Genomic DNA, 18,647 nt, shown 5'->3' on the forward strand with positions numbered 1-18,647 from the left:
ACATCCTGTGATTGAATAGATTAATACTTGGAGACGCCAGATCAATTCTGAAGGATTGGCAACCCTACCTATATGCTGTAAACTGGCCTGAAACTAAAACTGTCTATTTTGTATTAGTCTTTCAAAATGGAGAACAATTGCAAATTCCTTTGCTGAGATGTAAATTGGTGCCAAGCCGAATGAAGGATATATCAGAAGGGAAGGGCAAAAGATCGGTCTACCAGCGTCTAAAAGGAGGCAAATGAAAAGCCTTAGGGAAGGAATTCCAGGGTGTGAACCTAGGTAGTCAAAAATTAGTAGCCGATTGTAGAGCAACAGAAAGTTTTTAATACTCAAAGGACTGGATTTGGAGAGTTCCAGGAAGGGTTGTTTTCCTAGAGATGATTAGAAGATGAGAAAACCCCAATTCTGCTCTCATTAATTAATTATAAAGCATTGGAAGACTATGGTCTGATTCATCGAATTCTACTAAATATTCCCTCTAAGCTGCGTGGGTGCAGCAAGCCAGCACATGATGCACAGGGAGAACTGGCTGTGCACAAGCAATAATCCCTTTTAAGGTGCATAACAATATGACAGTTCACAGTATAATAAAAGAGTCAATGAGCCATGCATGTCAAGGGAAATCAGTAGACACTGAATCATAACATCACAAAGGTAATTCCATGAATTTGGATGTCATGGTGGCTCAGTCGTTAGCACTGCTGCCTCACAGTGCCAGGGACCTGGATTCGACCCCACCCTCGGGTGACTATATGTGTGGAGTTTGAACATTCTCCTGTGTCTGCGTGGGTTTCCTGTGCGTACTCCAGTTACTTCCAATAGCCCAAAGATGTGAAGGTTAGATGAATTTGCCATGCTAAATTGCCCATAATGTCCAGGAATGTGCAGGCTAGGTGGATTAGCCATAGGAAATGCAGGGTTATGGGAATGGAGTCGGGTAGTGGGTCTGGTTGGTATGCTCTTCAGAAGGTTGGTTTTGATTTGATGGGCTGAATAGCCTGCTTCCAAACTGTAGGGATTCTATGATTCTATCAACACCTTGATTGCTTGGGGAAAACATTGGTGTTTCAATGGAAAAATCCCAACCTTGAATACTAACAGATCTATTGGCATACATGGTTGTAGGGAATCCAGCAGTCAGCAGTGAGGGAGACGAGAGAACATTAGAGGGAAAAATTTACTATTTGTCATATTTAGAAAAAGGGATAAACCTTATAATGAAAATTTTCATGATGAATGTTGTAAGTAAACAATTAGAGCTGATTGTATTCTTCTAGTAGAGTATAAAGTGACTCATTGTAATCGGTGACAGGAGGGCTATTGAGTGCACAGGATTACACTGAGATTCAGAGATAATGGGAACTGCAGATGCTGGAGAATCCAAGATAATAAAGTGTGAAGCTGGATGAACACAGCAGGCCAAGCAGCATGTCAGGAGCACATTCAGCTTTGATTTGTGATATTATAACATACTAGCGAGTTTTGAGAAGATTTGTAGCTCAGGTTGAGGTTCTGGATGTGAGTTTGCTCACTGAGCTGGAAGATTAGTTTTCAGACGTTTCGTCACCATTCTAGGTAACATCATCAGTGAGCCTCCGACAAAGCGCTGGTGTTATCTCCCGCTTACTATTTATCTGGTTAGGTTTCCTTGGGTTGGTGATGTCATTTCCTGTTCTTTTTCTCAGGGGATGGTAGATTGGCTCCAAATCAATGTGTTTGTTGATGGAGTTCTGGCTGGAATGCCATGCCTCCAGGAATTCTCATGCATGTCTCTGTTTGGCTTGTCCTAGGATGGATGTGTTGTCCCAATCAAAGTGGTGCCCTTCCTTATCTGTATGTAAGGATACGAGTGATAGTGGGTCATGTCAACTAGCCACAAAACGACATGACCCACTATCACTCATATCCTTACATACAGATAAGGAAGGACACCACTTTGATTGGGACAACACATCCATCCTAGGACAAGCCAAACAGAGACATGCACGAGAATTCCTAGAAGCATGGCATTCCAACCGGAACTCCATCAACAAACACATTGATTTGGAGCCAATCTACCATCCCCTGAGAAAAAGAACAGGAAATGACATCACCAACCCAAGGAAACCTAACCAGATAAATAGTAAGCGGGAGATAACACCAGTGCTTCGTCGGAGGCTCACTGATGATGTTACCTAGAATGGTGACGAAACGTCTGAAAACTAACCTTCCAGCTCAGCGAGCAAACTCACATCCATTATAACACACTTGTGTGAGCATGTGCCAATAGTTCAAATTAAAAGAACTCAGTACAATTTTGCGCAGTTTTATGCTGTGTGAGGAACATGAAGCAATGTTTACAACTTCTCATTACAGAAACAGCGCAAACTTCCTGCCACTTTCTCGGAAGGCTGAAGGTCCCTGTTGATTTTTTTTGTTTAAAGGCCGTAATGAAAGGGTGTTGCCTTTTTATATAGAGTTGTGACACCACTGGTTTCTCACCAGACCCTGTCTGAATTGCACTCCTCCATCTCTTTCTTTCTCAGTGTCCCTGTTTACTTTCCGAGTTAGCGAGTGGGATGTTCCTGTCTGTAGAGTCCCTGTGGACTCCATTAGGGCTGCTCCCTGGTCATGCTGGCATAAAGCCCAATTCTGCAGACCGCAGAGGAATTCCTCTAGAGCCAGTTCTCTCTTTCCCCCTCCTCTGGATGATCTAGCCATGATTAAATGCTTGCCCCAGATTTCAACTGTGAGCCAAAAACTGCGATTTGAGCTGGAGATACAGGGTGTACGAGTGACCTCCAGCAAACAGCAGCTTTAGTCACAGGGACATTCAGGAAACACTTGGGATTTCTGCTCTCTTTCGCAACTACATTTTATTTTAAAGATGGAAATTTGTTTTTTTAAGTCAACATCTTTCAGCCTCATTTTTCTTAGTGTTCCTGGAAATTTACAATAGACTCTCGCAGAACTGTTGACCTCTGCTTGCAAATTGGGATTTCTGATTTAAGATAACAAGGTGTAGAACTGGATGAACACAGCAGGCCAAGCAGCATCAGAGGAGCAGGAAGGCTGATGTTTCGGGTCTAGACCCTTCTTCAGAAATGGGGGAGGCGAAGGGGATTCTGAAATAAATAGGGAGAGGGGGAGGTGGATAGAGAAGAAGATAGGTGGAGAGGAGACAGACAGGTAAAAGAGGCAGGGATGGAGCCAGCAAAGGTGAGTGTAGGTAGGGAGGGGATAGGTCAGGCAAGGGCGGGTGGGATGAGGCTGGTAGGTAGGAGATGGGGATGGGACTTGAGGTGGGAGGAGGGGATAGGTGGGAGGAAGGACAGATTAGGGAGGCAGGGACAAGCTAGGCTGGTTTTTGGATGCAGTCGGGGGAGGGGAGATTTTGAAGCTTGTGAAGTCCACATTGATACCATTGGCTGCAGGGTTCCTAAGTGAAATATGAGGTGCTGTTCCTGCAGCCTTCGTGTGGCACTGCAGGAGGCCCAAGATGGACAAGTCGTCCAAGGAGTGGGCGGGGGAGCTGAAATGGTTCGCGACTGGGAGGTGCAGTCATTTGTCACGAACTGAGCGTCAGTGCTCCACAAAGCAGTCCCCAAGTTTCCGCTTAGTTTCCCCCAAGTAGAGGATGCCACATCAGGAACAGCAGATACAGTATACCACATTAGCAGACGTGCAGGTGAACATCTGCTTGATGTGGAAGGCCTTCTTGGGCCCTGGGATGGGGGTGAGGGGGGAGGTGTAGGGGCAGGTGTAGCACTTCCTGCGGTTGCAGGGAAAAGTGCCAAGGCTGGTGGGGAGTGCGGAACAGATAAGTGAGTCATGGAGAGAGTGGCCCCTCCAGAAAGCAGATAAGGGTGGGGAGGGGAAAATGTATTTGGTTGTGGGGTCAGATTTCTTATTTTCTGTGCTGAATCTTCAATGACAAAAGAAAAATGTGGGGAGTGGATCTGCAATAAAGCAAGTGCTATAGGCTGGCTTATCCTTGCAATAGTAGCTTAAGAGGTCACTTAATTGAAATACTTAAAATGATTTTAAAAATTAATGAGGTAGAAACTTTGGGAAGGAATTCAAACTGTGGTGATATAATTTGAGAGTTGGAGCTAGACCATTCTGAGTGATATCAGGAAGCATTTCTTTGCACATCAAGTCATGAAATTCTAGAACATTCAGAAAACATGTTGGAAACTTTATGAATTGAGAATTTTATTTTTATTAAGCAAGTTTTGTGTTATGAACCTGAGGTGGATATTTGTTGGTAAATGCAAATCAGCAATGAACTGAAGTGTAGAACAGACTCCATAGATGTGGAATGGTCATCTCCAGTTCTTAGATCAATGATCCTGTATGGAGCTGCTGTAGATTAGTTCTGTCCTCGGCTAAAACACAACGTTGGCTGAGTTCAGACCTGCAGCTTCTTAGTCGCAAGCAGCTCAGAGTATTCGACGTCCCTAGTGCTCTTTTGCCTAATTAAAATGAGTCTGGCTCAAAGTGATGAAAGATTTTGTGCAGCACTGCCTGCCTGTCTTGCTAACACAGGGAATACCTGACAGTCAAGGTCACGAGAGAGCGGTGTTCATTAGAATCGGCCAGATGGTCTTTTTACACTCCTAACTTGCCCACGTTGTCAAGCCTGAAATAAGAAGGCAAAGGAACTGAGTTGTCAAAGTCACCATTGCCCAATAAGAGAGGGATGAAATCATTAGAATTGTACCTCCTACTTTGAGTGAGAAAGATGGAACAAACATTTCTGGTGGAATTCTTCACTAGACCTGGCTGGATAAATCCAAATGGGTCAAAGTGCTTTCCCCTTTCAGAAGCGTATCATTCTTTAAAGGTGTTACAGTATTTTCTGATAAGCATATGTTCATAATCTGCACTCTGCCACTGTCATGCAATTCATTGGCAGTATCAAATTTATTGGTGAAAATGCCTAAAGTTCCCTGCTAGTAATACTAGTCCAGGAATATCTTAAACTAAAAACTCTCCTTGTGCAGATGTCACTCCATTTCCTCATGCAACTTAGCAACGACCGACACCACACTGCAGCCTCCCCCTGACTCCCACAGACCTCTGCAGTCTGATTGTTATCATTCAACCTGCAGCTATTGTGAAAATCCCTCCCTACACTGCATCAACTCTCGGCCAGTCTCCTCTCCTTTAATTTGTTCATTAAAACCTTCTGGTCACCAATCATCATAACTCCTTGTGGGGTGATGTCAAGTTTTGTTTGCTTGTGTGAGATAATATTTGAAGACTGTTGGGTCATTTTGAAACATTCAAAGTGCTATTAAGTACAGATTGTCGTCATAAATGATATTTTTTTTAAATGGATTGTCACCTCTTAAATACTGGACAAAAGAATAAGGCTGTAATCAGCACAAAAACAAAGTTGCTGGAGAAGCTCAGCAGGTCTGGCAGCATCTGTGAAGGAGAAAGCAGTTAACATTTCAGGTCCAGTGACCCTTCCTCAGAACTGAGGACATGATAAACAGAAGGCTGCATTCAGACTTTTTATCTCAGTACTCTAAGTATTTTATAGCCCACAGCGTGCAGGCTTTTGGGTTCAGCATTGGATTGGGAAGTTTTTAAATTGGCATGCAAGTCCTTCTGTGGTAAGCTACAGGCAGAATAAAGCAGACACCCCTTTACTGACTTGGCCGAACACATCTCAGTAGAGACCAAACAGTGTACTACTGTGGTCCCCTTGACCTTACCCTGTCTGAGCTGCAGTAAACCTGTTAGAAATTATTTAGTCTGCTTATAAGTGTTTTCTCCCCTTATTCCATTTTGTTTTCTACCACATTTGGGCTCATACATATACAGATGGTCCGTGCCAAACAAGTGAAAATATCTCCCTAATTCCATCTTCTCTGTTCCCTTAATAAAATCATTTGTTTCTATATAATCCCCTCTCTTCTAAATTCCAGAGGGTATAGTCCCAATCTACTCAATCTCTCCTCATAAGCCAATCCTCTCAACTCCCAAATCAACCTAGTGAACCTCCTCTGCATCCCCTCGAATGCTTGTACATCTTTTCTTAAGTAAGGAGATAAAAATGTACACTACTCCAGGTATGGCCTCACCAGAACCTATACAGGTTGAATCTCTAATGACAGTGATTCCCTGACCATTGGAAATTCAGGGAGAGAAATGTGGCAAGTGTGAGCCACCTTATCCCATCTGCATTCCTGGAAATTTTCAAAGAAAGGAAACCAGCCTTGTGTAGAAGTTTAAAAAAAAAATTGAGGTCACCCATGAACATTTCATACATCATCCTTGGATCAGCGGGTATCATTGTTGCTTTGGAGTCTGAAGATTAGAGGCCTGCTGTGAGAACTGATGGGAGTCCTGTGCTGACAGACGATCAGAACCAAGGGATGGCTGTACTGTCAAAAGATCGGTCCTTGCAGAGCACTGGACTTTCACAGGATCAATACCATGTCAAAGGATGTGTACTATGAGGAGTCAATGCCCCATCGGAGGGTCAGTGCAGAGTGAGCGCTGTCCGATCAGAGACCTCTGTGGACTATGATGATAATGGGAAGTCCCATCTGCCATGCTGTGTTGATGCAGAAGATCCAGGCCGCTAACTTTTGCCCCCAAACAACATTACTAAAGCTGATCATCTAGTCATAAGCTCCCAGAAACAGCTGTGTGCTAGTGAGACAAATTAGCTGCCACAATTTCTTACATCACAGCAGTGACTACACTTCACAGCCCATGAAATACTTTTTTGTGTAGGAACAAATTGCTGCAGCTGCTGGAATCTATACTGAAACCAACAAATATTGGAGATCACAGTATGTCAGACAGCATCCATGGAGACACAGCAAGCTAATGTTTCAAGTGTGCATGACTCTTCATCAGAGTTGAAGTGAAGTGTGGAGGGGGCAGCATTTGTGCTACAGTGTGAAGGGGAGATTTGGGAGTAGTAGATGTAGGTTGCTGGTTGAGAGAAGATGTTGATAGTTCAGATTAAGTGATTGGAAATGTGAGAATGGCAAAACAATGGTGTGCCTCCTGCCAGACTTGAAAGCACAGTAACTGGGATCGGTGGAGGGGAGGACATGATTAAAAAAATCTAAAAGGGAAGGAATCGTTCACAATTTAAAGGTGTTGAACTCGATATTAAGTCCAGAAGCTGGAAAGTGCCTAGTCTGAAGATGAACTGTTATTCCTCCAGCTTTTTTTTGTAATTCACTGGACCGCTACAGCATGCTGAGGACAGACTGGGGCACGGTGGCGCACTGGTTGGCACTGCTGCCTCACAGCGCCAGGGACCCAGGTTCGATTCTACCCTCTGGTGACTGTCTATGTGGAGTTTGCACATTCTTCCCTTGTTTGTATGGGTTTCCTACAGGTGCTCCGGTTTCCTCCCACAGTCCAAAGATGTGCAGTCTAGGTGGATTGGCCATGCTAAATTGCCCATAGTGTTTCAGGGGTGTGTAGATTAGGTGGGCTATAGGGGATGGGTCTGGCTGGGATGCTCCAAGGTTAGGTGTGGACTTGCTGGGCCAACAGGTCTGTTTCTACGCTGTAGGGATTCTGTGATGTACATGTGAGCAGGACAGTGTGTTAAAATGCCAAGCTATGTGGAGTGCGGGGTCACACTTGCGCACAGCCCGGAGGTGTTCTGAAAAGTGGTTAGCCAGTCTGCGTTTGGTTTCTCCAATGTAGAGTAGGCCACATTGGGTGCAGCGAATACAACACAGAAGATTGGAGGTGGTATAGGCGTAATGCTGCTTCACCTGGAAAGTTTAGGCCTTTGGATGGTGAGCGGGGAGGAGGGGTAGGGGCAGGTGTTGCACCTCGTGTGGTTCTGTGGGAACTTATTGCGCTGAGCTTGAGAGGTGCTTTACAAATGCAAGTCTTTTCTTTCCCTTTCTGCCTTGCTGTCTCTGGTGTATAGTGACCAAGGATGGTTTTGCTTAGAACAGTTCTGTGCTGTCTTATGTATCACTGGTGTGTTCTTAGCTCTTGTGTGGCACCTCATGTCAGTTTTGGACAAGGAAGCTATCCTTTCCATGCTGCAGGAAGAACAGGCTGTTCCAAGTTTAAGTGCCAGAGGATCATTTCAGCTTGGCACAGACTTTCTCACCAACTGTTGATTGAGGACCTGCTGTGTTTTAATGGGAGGTTAATATCATTCTCTGAGTGATGCGCACTACTTTGGTTCGTTGAAATGTCAGTGTGATTCAGAACTTTCAGGAGCGTTGGGAATAATATACCCGAGTTTGAACCAGTATTTTGGAGGAGGAGCAGTGACTGGGGGTGAGAAGTTGGTCAGGGTTTAACTTAGAAGGATCCAAATTGAAACAGGATTCTGCCTGTGATCTCTATTGCTGCAAAGGTGCAGGGGATGACATTCTGTGTTCTAAATGAAGGATTATGTGGCAGCGGTTTAGCATCAAGAAACTCACTGGTTTGGAAGAACACCTCCCGTGAGATGCACTGCTGTTGTTTGGTGATCTCGAGTGGGGCTCATGTCATCTGAACCATTGCAAGCTGTTGTGGGGTAGGAGGGCAACAAAGCTATTGGGTGCATCAGAGACACTGCAGAGAAGGCTGCTGTAAACTTTGGAAAAACCTTTTTCTTTTTCCATTTTAATTAATACCTGAAACTCCAAACCAATTTTCAGGGCCCTGCAGCTTTAAAGATTTTGAAACTCATGGGATTTGTAAAAGGGATTGAGGTTTATGGGAAAAGGTAGGGAGGTGGTGTTGATAATCAGATCAGCAATTGTCCCATTGAATGAAGGAATAGACGTGATGGGCTGTGTTGCCGACTCCTTCTAATGCCTTATGGTCTTATTTAGCTTCAGCTGAAAGCCCAGACACTCGTTTAGTATCTTGTCTCAATGTAAGTTCTGACAAGGTAGCACTCTCTCAGCACTGCAGTGGTGTGCGCTCACCTCCCTGGAGTGATGCTTTAACCTTCTGCTGCAGAGGCGAGTGTGCTACCCTGTGAACCATGATTAACTACTCTAAACTCGTCCTACTTGCTCCCACCCCTGGCCACTCTTACCTTGAGGCATTGTAGCTTTATTCTGTTGCGTGCAACTCCCTTTTTGAAAGAGACCATCCAATCTACTGTTTCTGTTTGCTGTGATCTATTTCTGCCATTGGAAAATTGTTCTACATCATTCTTTTCCTTACAAGCTTTGTGATCTGCTAACCAAAACTTGGCAGGAAGACTATGGAGGAGGAAACATGCACATTCCCTCTGTGTCAAGGTGTAAGTGCTGATGCTGAGTGGGTGATTTTTCTTTTAATCCATGAATTCAACAAAACCTGACTGCTTGTGGGAAAGCAGGAGGTTTCTGGTTTGACCCTTTAACAATGGCCTCTATTTTGACTTAAATTCTAGGAATAGCTTTTATTGATATTCCATTGTTGTTTCAGTTTCCACGTCATACAGTATTCACAATCCAAAAATGACAGGGAAAAAATGTGATATTTAGCCCTTACCAGATATTGACAGTAAACAGGCTGACTTTATGACTGATAGAGACTTCCAAAGATTGCATTGGTATGTTCAGTTCTGACTACAACACTATAGAAATGATCTATCACCTAAGAATTGAGTGCAGTGCAGATTTACCAGAATGGAACTGATCCGAGAAGGATTCAGTTGTCAGAACTGGTGACAAAAATGTGAGTATGTCCCTAGAATATCGAAATGTTTTAAGGTGATTGTAGGACATGATTTATCAGGGGAGAGTGAAATTATTTCCTCCTGATGAGAGGAGCTTTGAATAAGTGGAATAATCTGAAAATTAGAGCTAATCACTCCCAGGTTAGTGGGAGGAAGCATTTCCTCTCACAAGGATCATTAGAAAGTTGAAACTCTTCCTCACAAAAGCTATGGCACTTGGGGGTCAAATGAAAATCTCAAAACTGAGTTGGATAGGCCTTGATTTCGTAGTCACTGGTGAAATAATGCACTCGCCATTGACCTCAAAGAAAGCTGCCCACACAAGTTTAGTAACTTTGTGTTGCAGATTTCCCCATTCCTGACGTCACTTTGAATCTGATGCTAAGCCAAGGGGATCTCCAGGCGTCTAGTATTAGTGACATCATCAAATAGGGGGAACAGCATTGAAATAAATGTTCTTGCAGGCAGCAAACCAGAATGTGGAAACCACAGATTGTCCCTCACCTTTCAATTAAAAATTAATTGCAAAGTGTGATATAAATTCTTGAGATATATATACATGGAATTTGGGAAGAAGTTGAAATGGTAAACAAACTTTTTAAGAAACCCTATAATTTTAAAGTTTTTTTCCGCACGGTGAAATTGGACATTTCACAAAAACAAAAATTGTTGTCCAGAATCAGAGGGTTTTATCAAAAATTATGAACTCTGAACTTTGTTTAAAAATTCAGTTGCATCCTATTCTTCAAGTGATCACTTGTTAAAATGGAAAAAAAGTTTTTTTTAACATCAAAACAAATCTGTTAAGAGGCAAACTTTCATCAAGTTCTGCTTGACGAGGAAAGCCTGGAATCCCTGATGACGACAACTTCTGGATTTCTGTAATTCACTGTGATTATAGAAGTTGCTGCTAATTTCAAAGCAGTTGTGACAGGAAACATTGGTAACTTCATTGCCATTGTTATCACAGCCAGGCCATGTATTTTTGTTAGGAAGGATATTAAAAATTCCAGCACCAAGGCAGCTAGACTTCAGATTCATATTTAATATGATCTTGAATTGTACTGCATAATTGGATTCTAGGGTTCCTGTGATTCCCAACTGCTCACTAGGAAAATATCCAATTTGTAAAGACAGGTGGTTCATTTCCTTTGTCTCTGCGGAATTAGCTCATCAGAGTTTGAAGACTTCATGCCAGTTACCCTGCATCTATTTCTTCTGTTCTTTCATTCACAGGAAGAAATATCTCTACCCAGAGAATGGTTATAGAGTAGAGGCGTGGAGCATCACAGCGCACTGTTTTGAATATCTGTCAGAGTGAGTAATCGGGACAAGTGGTATGAATGCATTTGAGGAACTTAGATTATGAGGGAGAAAGGAATGCAGTAATTGAGGGTGGTGATGTAGTAGTAATGTCACCAGACTAGTATTCCAGAAACTCTGGCAAATATTCTCGGCACATGGATTCAAATCCCACCATGGCAGTTGTTGAAATTTTAATTCAGTAAAATCTAGAATATAAAATTTACCCTAACAGCAACCACCTAACCACTTTTTGTTGTTGTTAAAGCCCATCTGCTTCTTTAATGTCCTTTTAGGGAAGGAAGTCTGCTGCCCTTACCTGGTCTGGTCTAGAAAGATGTCAGACCTGCATATGTGTTGGTTGTTAATTGCTCTGTGGGAAATTGGGCATGGGCAATAAATGCTGGCCAATAAGTGACACAAACACCCCATGAAAGAATAAATAATAAAATAAATAAAGAAGTGTTGAAAGATGTGAATCTTTGTATTCACTCGGGGGATCAGGGTATCACTAGCTAGGTTAGCATTTATTACCTATCCCTAATGAACAAGATGGGTTTTTCTGACAATTGATTCATGGTCATCATTAGACTCACATTTCCAGACGTTAGTTGAATTCAATTTCCACCATCTGCTGTGGCAGGATTTGTATCTGGGTCCCCAAGTCAGTAGCTGGGTCTCTAGTTAACAGTCTAGCAATAATCCCAGTGAGCAATTTCTTCTCCATCTATTCACTTGCAGTACATTTCTATGAAATCTGAGTTCTCAAAAAGTAAAACAAACTAATGTCAGAAGTGTCTCTCACTTTTTTTTCTTAAATGACACATCCACCTCTTCTTTAATCACAGTGACATCAAATAAAGCATTGTGTGTTGTATGGGAAATGGGGTTAAAGTGCATTAGGCAGGAGATGCACAGTCCTAATTGCTGTAGCCCATTCTTGTTGACGCTGGTGATGAAGGACAGTATATTTTTCAGAAATAAAATAATTGCAGTTGTAGGTCTGAGCACAATCATGACCTGTTGTAGATAGCAGCCTGTTGAAATGTGCAGTTCAGTAACAAATTGACCTGCCATCATTGTTCTGTGCTGCAGCCTGCGCCGAGTTGATCTGTGGGTTGTCATGTGACATTGGTGGCTTGAAGTGTAGCATTACGAGGGCAGTCCCTGTGAGAGTGGTGGGGGAGTTATCAGCTGTACTGCTGCCTTTCCCCATCTTCGAGTGGAGGAGGGGAGGGGAATTTCCAACTCCTACCCCAGAAATATCACTGATGAGCTATTAGAGAGGAGGACCGAAGAGGCTTGTCATTGCTTCCAGTTTGAAAGTCCACATTAGCCGTATATTTATTTGAAGAGGGCGTGTACTCTGTGAATGAACTGTGTTCCTGCACCGTGCAACTCAAATGAATTTGCACTGCAGATTGCTGCAAGATTGTAGCAACAAGACAACCCAGGCCTTCGTAAACTGTGCGACAAACAGCTTCTCTTCCCTAACGAATGAGATCCAAGGATTGAGAGAGGATGACAAAGGAAAGAGTGAATTAAGATCAAATCAAATATAGAACAATAAATAGAGGGAAGAAAAGATGGGATTTGGAGGCCGAGCCAGTATAGAGGTGCCTCAAAGCTGTTTGTGGGTTATCCTGTTTTAGTACCTCAAATGTTGTGTGACTCCAGAGTGAAGATCAGGGGGTGTATGGATGTTGTTAGTCGGGGTGGACGTTTTCATGTAGAGTTGCCGTTTGGGGGTGGGGGAGGGGACAGTTCTTGATGGGTGGGTTGGAAATGCAGGAGCTGTGTTGGAATAGTTCATTAAGGTGGTGTTCCTACAGAATAAACCCGAATACCTACTTTTTCACAGGCCTTTTTCTTTTGCAACAGCAACTGCAATTGGGCCTCCATGGGTAGCTCACAGGAGCATGCCCATCACATGAGGATTTAAAGAAGCCTTTCAGTTGTCAAAAATTAGCCCATGCTCCATAGCTTGTCACACCAAAGCCTCAGTGAGGTCACGAGTCACAGTATGGGAATCCCTGGACAAGTCTTAAAACTTTTGCCAGGTTTTCCTGCTGTTGATTGCTCTCAGTGCTGTGACTCAGTGGGTGGCACTCTTGCCTTAAGAGTTCAAACGTGAAAAGTTGAAGCTGACTTCGTGACTTGACTGCATAATCTCGGAAGCTATTTCTGTGCAGTACACAGAGAGAGAATGTTGCAATTTGGGAGGTACCATTTTTCAGATGAGACATTAAACGAAAACCTTTCCTTCCCCTTGTTGTGGAGTTAAAAGGTCGGTGGCACTATTTTCAAAGAAGTCTTCTCCTCAGTGTTCTGATCAACTTTCATCCTTCAACCAATATCATTTACAGTTAGTGATCACATGCTGGGACCTAGCTGATTGCATATAGCTGCTACCTTTTCAACCTTCCAGTAGTGACTGCGGTTCAGATCAATATTACATTGGCTGCAAACACTTTATGACCTCTTGTGGATGTGAAATTCACCGGCAGAGGACAATGGCATTGTGCTGGGCCTGGCAGAGAGCTAAAGCAGGCAGTGCCAGTGTTGTAACATTCAGCACCTCTTGCTGAAAGTCTTTCAATAAACTTTGTTTTATTGTGAAGAGTTTGAATCTTAACAAAAAAGTGCGCAGTGCCCCGGGGGCAGAGACAGTTTTGCCATCTGAGGCAGATTTCCAATAATCTTCTGGCAGTCAATGATCTTTCGTGGCAGTTGCCCTGTGCCAGTTGTTTGTCAGTTGAGAGAGGTGAACCCTTTGAGGACGATAGTGATATCGCAGAGGTGAAGGCAGCTTGTGGAATTAACCCTTTGGAGAGACAAGCTTGAGTTTTGAAACCTGTTACACCTTTCCACCAGCAACCTTCAGCATGGTGGTCATCTTATTGCTAGCTTACCTCCTTTCTTTCATCGTGCTGGAGTTTTGGGTTTGGGGAGGGGCTGAGTATCCTGCAATCTCTGATTTCTCAATTTAAAGCTGCTAAGTGCTCCATCGAATGTTATGCTGTTTCTACCTGCCAACCATTATTCAGGAGGCTTTCTTCAGAGTAGACTAGTAAAATTCAACTATATACAATTGCTAAATGGACGGGCACATAGGAAATCGAATGAGCATACTGGCGCCATCTGATGGTTTATCTGGGAGAAGCACCTTCACTAAATTCTGCTGCATTGAAAAAGCCATCAGTCTGTATATTCCAGTGACTATACTGATGCGTTAGCAGCACTCATTATTATCAAGGCAGAAAAGTATGCTGCAACACATGGAGTAAAGGAGGTAGGCCATGAGTTCTGATTCTTCACAAATTAACATTAACCTTGTTATGACCAATCAAACGATAGAAGAGCCTTTTCACAACCTCAGGATATTCCAAAGCATGCTTCAGTAATGATGTACAGTTGAAATGCGGTCATTGTTGTTGTGAGAAATATGCTAGCCAATTTGGGTACAGCACGCTTCCCACACATAGATGATGTAGTCATTATCTCATTACTATCTGAGTGGTATTGGTTGAGATCTAAGTATTTAGCCAGGACAGGAAAGTCCCCTGCTAGTCTCCCCAAGTTGTAGTTAATGTCAACCACCAAATTGGACAAATTGCAAATTTTTCCTGCTGCAGTTGTTTAGAGCTTGTAGTTGATGTTGTTGAGGGCTCTAATACTGACATTGGTCCTGATGTGACACTTGTCTTAGGACATCAATGAAGTTCTTGAATCTCACTCCAATACATAGTAAGTTGCCTGCAGAGATTTTATTGCCTTGGCCAAATTGTTGCAACAGTTTTGCCATCAAATGTCCTGTGGTGTTAGACGATCATTTTCACATTGTAACACTGTTCAACGTTCAGAAATGCAATTTGTATGGATTTGTTTCAGAAACTAACATCTTGGGTTACTGTATACGAGCAACTTGAGACATGCCATGTGCTGAATGTAGCATTCCAAGGGAAGAAGAAGAAATTCCAAACATTCTCTACCACTGGGGGTTTTCATCATCTCATGCCTGGGTCTGTTATAAAGCTTGATTGCTGTGGTTAATTAAAAAAAAATCTATTACCATGATTTCATGTGACTGCTAGGGCAATGGAAGGTGAAAGTGATTGATCCTTTTATCTAGTTATTTCTGTAAAAGCAGTTCTAGTATTCCTCATTGTGATGGTCTGGATGACTAGTCTTCATTTCTTAGACGTGGAACATTTCTAATTTTGGTGGTGCACAACTGACAGTTTCAGGCATCAAACATTTCCAATTCAACAGATTTCAAATGCCTACTTACTCTGTTTCTTTTTTTCTTTCTCATGTCCTCTTGATCTCTGTGGCTGTGTGTCTCTGTCTCCCTGTAAGAAAGGTCAACTCTGTTTTATTTGAAAAGGCCTATCAAAAAAGAAAAAGTACAGCAAAATTAACCTCAATATCTCTACTTCCAAGAGCTGACAACCTGGAAATGTTTCTCTTACAAATATCTGGCAGATGCTCGGGCATTCTCTTCCTCGATGCAGTCTGCATGTAACTTTGCAAGGCTGATGTGTGTTTTGAAGCCTTTAGTTGTATGATTCTGTTTTTTTGGATCACACATTCAAACCTATAGTATTGTCAATTGAAAATGGTATATTGTTTTTGTTGGCCTTTTGAATTGCTAAGGCTATTTGTATTGGCCACATGTGCTGTCAGACTGGGTGACTGCTGAAATAACTATTGTGGTGAACTAACAGGAAATATCTGCATTGATATGTTTTGGTAGCAGTTCATTTTCTTTTTCTTTTTCTTCTTCAGTCACAGCAGGTATTTTTAACTGTTCTTTTACTGATGGGCAGGGGAATAACTTGCAATCCCTCTACCCCAACCCTTCCCAACTGTTAGAGAGCTCGCAAAGAGTCATCTTGTGTCCGCACCATCTTGAATCTTGTATTAAGAGACTGAAAAGGGAGGACCATTTTTTTCTAAAAATAAAAGGGACCGTTTGAATTAAATTTCCCTTATATATTTTTCTTCATGAGTATTTATTGCCCATTTTTGATTTTACCAAGAAGGTAATTGAATATCAACTATGCTGCTGAAGATGTGGAGTCATATGTAGGCCAGACCAGGAAAGGATGGCAGATATTCTTCCCTCAGAACAATACTGAACCAGATTGTCTTAAAAATCAATCGACTGAGTACATGGTTGCCATTTATTTACTACTTGATTTTTATTGGATTCAAATCCCACCATATTGCTTTGGTGGGATTTGAACCCATAACCCCAGAATGTGAGCCGAGTGCTGTGGATTACCAGTCCAGTGACGTTACCATTACATCAACACCAACTCCAATAGTTTGGAAACTGGATTGAAAAGACCAGTTCCAATGTAAGTTGAGTTTAAATAAAAAATTGTTGGCTAGTCAATTGCCAGGAAGGAGAGTCTCCCTGAGACCTGGCAAGTCAGGTGACTGATGTGGAGTGGGTGCTCGTTGGAAGCCAGAGGTCACGTGATCACACCTCCTGGAAAGTGTTCATACCAGGGTTGGCAACTGTAGCCATGCAACATTGCATTGAATTTGGAGGGAAAACTTAAGGCAATTTTGATGGTCACTTCGAGGGTTGATGCAGCTGTGTATGTAGCAGTTCAAGTATTTCAACTGTTGAAGTTTTTCCCACTTTTCTTACACTTTGTGTTTTCCTTTTGCAGACATAACTAAAACAGGAGCTCGTGAAGAACCAAAATCAGGAACTACAGGTACAGGAGGAGTTTTGAACAGTTGTATGAAGTAATACATGATTGAAATTATCTGTCAGTTACTTTTCAAATTTCTTGGCTTTGCAGTTGGGTGTGAGTTGATTTGTGGGCTAAATGAACTGCACACTGTCACTCTCCTAATGTCTTGAAGTTCAGTTCAAGCTGTGCTTACCCTGAAACTTGCCGAAGTAGCTGGTTTCTCCTGTGGGTGCATTGTCAAACCTCCAGGAATGTTCTAGAGTCCTAAAGAAATTATGGTTAATCTCCAGGATACTACAATGGGCAAAATGTGGGTATAAAGTCAAAGAACCATCAAAACAAAAACTTTCACTCTTATTGTATTTTACATGTATTATTGTTTTGTGAAAGAAAAGGGTCTTTAGCTGACAGTCAAAAATTACCCAATCAGAAAAGCAAGAGTTGTTCATTTTTCTATTGGCTGTGGGATGCAAGGGTACAGCATTGGCTTGATGAGCAACCAACGGGGGGGGTTGTCTGAAAATCTTGAGGATTCCATTCATCTGGAGCTGGCAATAATACCTGGAGTGAGTGTTCCACTGTAATTTTGGACTTCCAGCAGCACAGTGCAAGATTGCCAAGTAATGCCAGTGCCCAGCTAATTCCATTTAACTATATTTAGATGAGCTCCATCCTCTGATTTATCCACCCCACTTTTTTCAGTTTTCTTATTTTATTCAACATCCCGCCAGCTGTAACACTAAGATCTGATCTTGTGCTTCAACCAAGTGTTAGAATACCATCATTTAGTAGCTCAGTCATTTATCCCAGTAACCTCAGAAGACTGTAGGCTTGTGCCCCACTTGAGAGAGACAAGCCAACAATCCTAATTGCCATCTAGTACTTGGGAAATGCTGCACTGTCAATCACGTTCATGTTTACCCTAAGGCATTCAAACAAAGACATGTCTATCCAATCACGTGGATGTCAAAGATCCCGTTTCCCAATTTTGAAGAGCAGGGGATGATTCTGTATTGCGCATATTTTAAGGACATAAAGGCTAGGAGGAGGAATAGGCAGTTCAGCCCCTAGTACCTGCTCAGCCATTTAGTACAATCATGGCTATCTCGCCTCCACTTTCCTGCCCTCTCCCATAACCCTCTAACCTGTTACTAAGTCAAAATCGATCTCCTTCTCAAATGTATTCAGTGTCCCATTGCCCACCAATCTCTGGGGTACTGTATTCTACAAGCTCTGACCCTTTCAGAAAAGTAATTCCCTATCATCGGTCTTAAATCTGCCTCCCCTCAACTGATTCCCCAATGACTACACTGAAACAGTGCTTAATTAACTGTGTTGCACTTTTGGTCATCCTGAGATCATGGAAGGCACTTCATAAAGGCAAACCTTTCAGAGGGAAACCACCAACATGCCATTTTTGCTTTCTATATTTTCTCTATGTATGTTGTAAGCAAACAATGTTAGTTCACATCTGATCAACGAGCTGGACTGATTCTTTGCAATATCCACATTATGTTACCCATTTGTGTTTCTGTTGGAGAATTGCTGAACCCTTCAGTTTGTGTTGGGTTGAAAGACTCTATTCTCATGGGATTAATGGGGTCAGGAGGCAGGGCCCTGGTTCAATTATAATCCACTGTTAGCAAAGATTCTAATTGCTGACCGGACAGTGATCATAAGAAAAATGAGCTTGAATGGACTCGGTTCTGCTCTTCCATGGGGGAAAATATCCACAGCAGAGTGTGCACTGATTCCATATTTGGTTAGACACCCTCAGGAAATGGAATAGTCGTGTTGGAGCCATTCAGTGTTTGATGTTAAGACATGTTGGAGTAGTACAGGACAGTTTGCCTGCTGCACCTGCCCAGCCAAGGTGCATGAACTAGGGCATTCTATTTCTCCACACACACACCGCCGCCACCCCCCCCCCCCCCCCCCCCCCCCCCGGTATGCTTTCAGAGGTCAACAAATTTTTATATTTACTG

The 18,647-nt window shown here is 42.7% G+C and overlaps 1 protein-coding gene across 3 annotated transcripts in view; it reads left to right on the forward strand.

Annotated features, from left to right (window-relative positions):
• The window catches only part of LOC125465021 (transcription factor HIVEP3), a 365,357-nt gene that overhangs the window by 276,169 nt on the left and 70,541 nt on the right, over positions 1–18,647 (forward strand). For 2 of the 3 annotated variants that reach the window (XM_059654309.1, XM_048558060.2), the window contains one exon: positions 16,636–16,683. The gene's annotated coding sequence lies outside the window, so the exon portion shown is untranslated. Of the gene's footprint in view, positions 1–10,885; positions 10,967–16,635; positions 16,684–18,647 lie in introns of all 3 variants that reach the window. The other variant, XM_048558059.2, reaches the window with a different exon arrangement.

The sequence above is a fragment of the Stegostoma tigrinum genome, chromosome 24 (genome assembly GCF_030684315.1).
Source record: "Stegostoma tigrinum isolate sSteTig4 chromosome 24, sSteTig4.hap1, whole genome shotgun sequence".
Taxonomy (NCBI): Eukaryota; Metazoa; Chordata; class Chondrichthyes; order Orectolobiformes; family Stegostomatidae; genus Stegostoma; species Stegostoma tigrinum.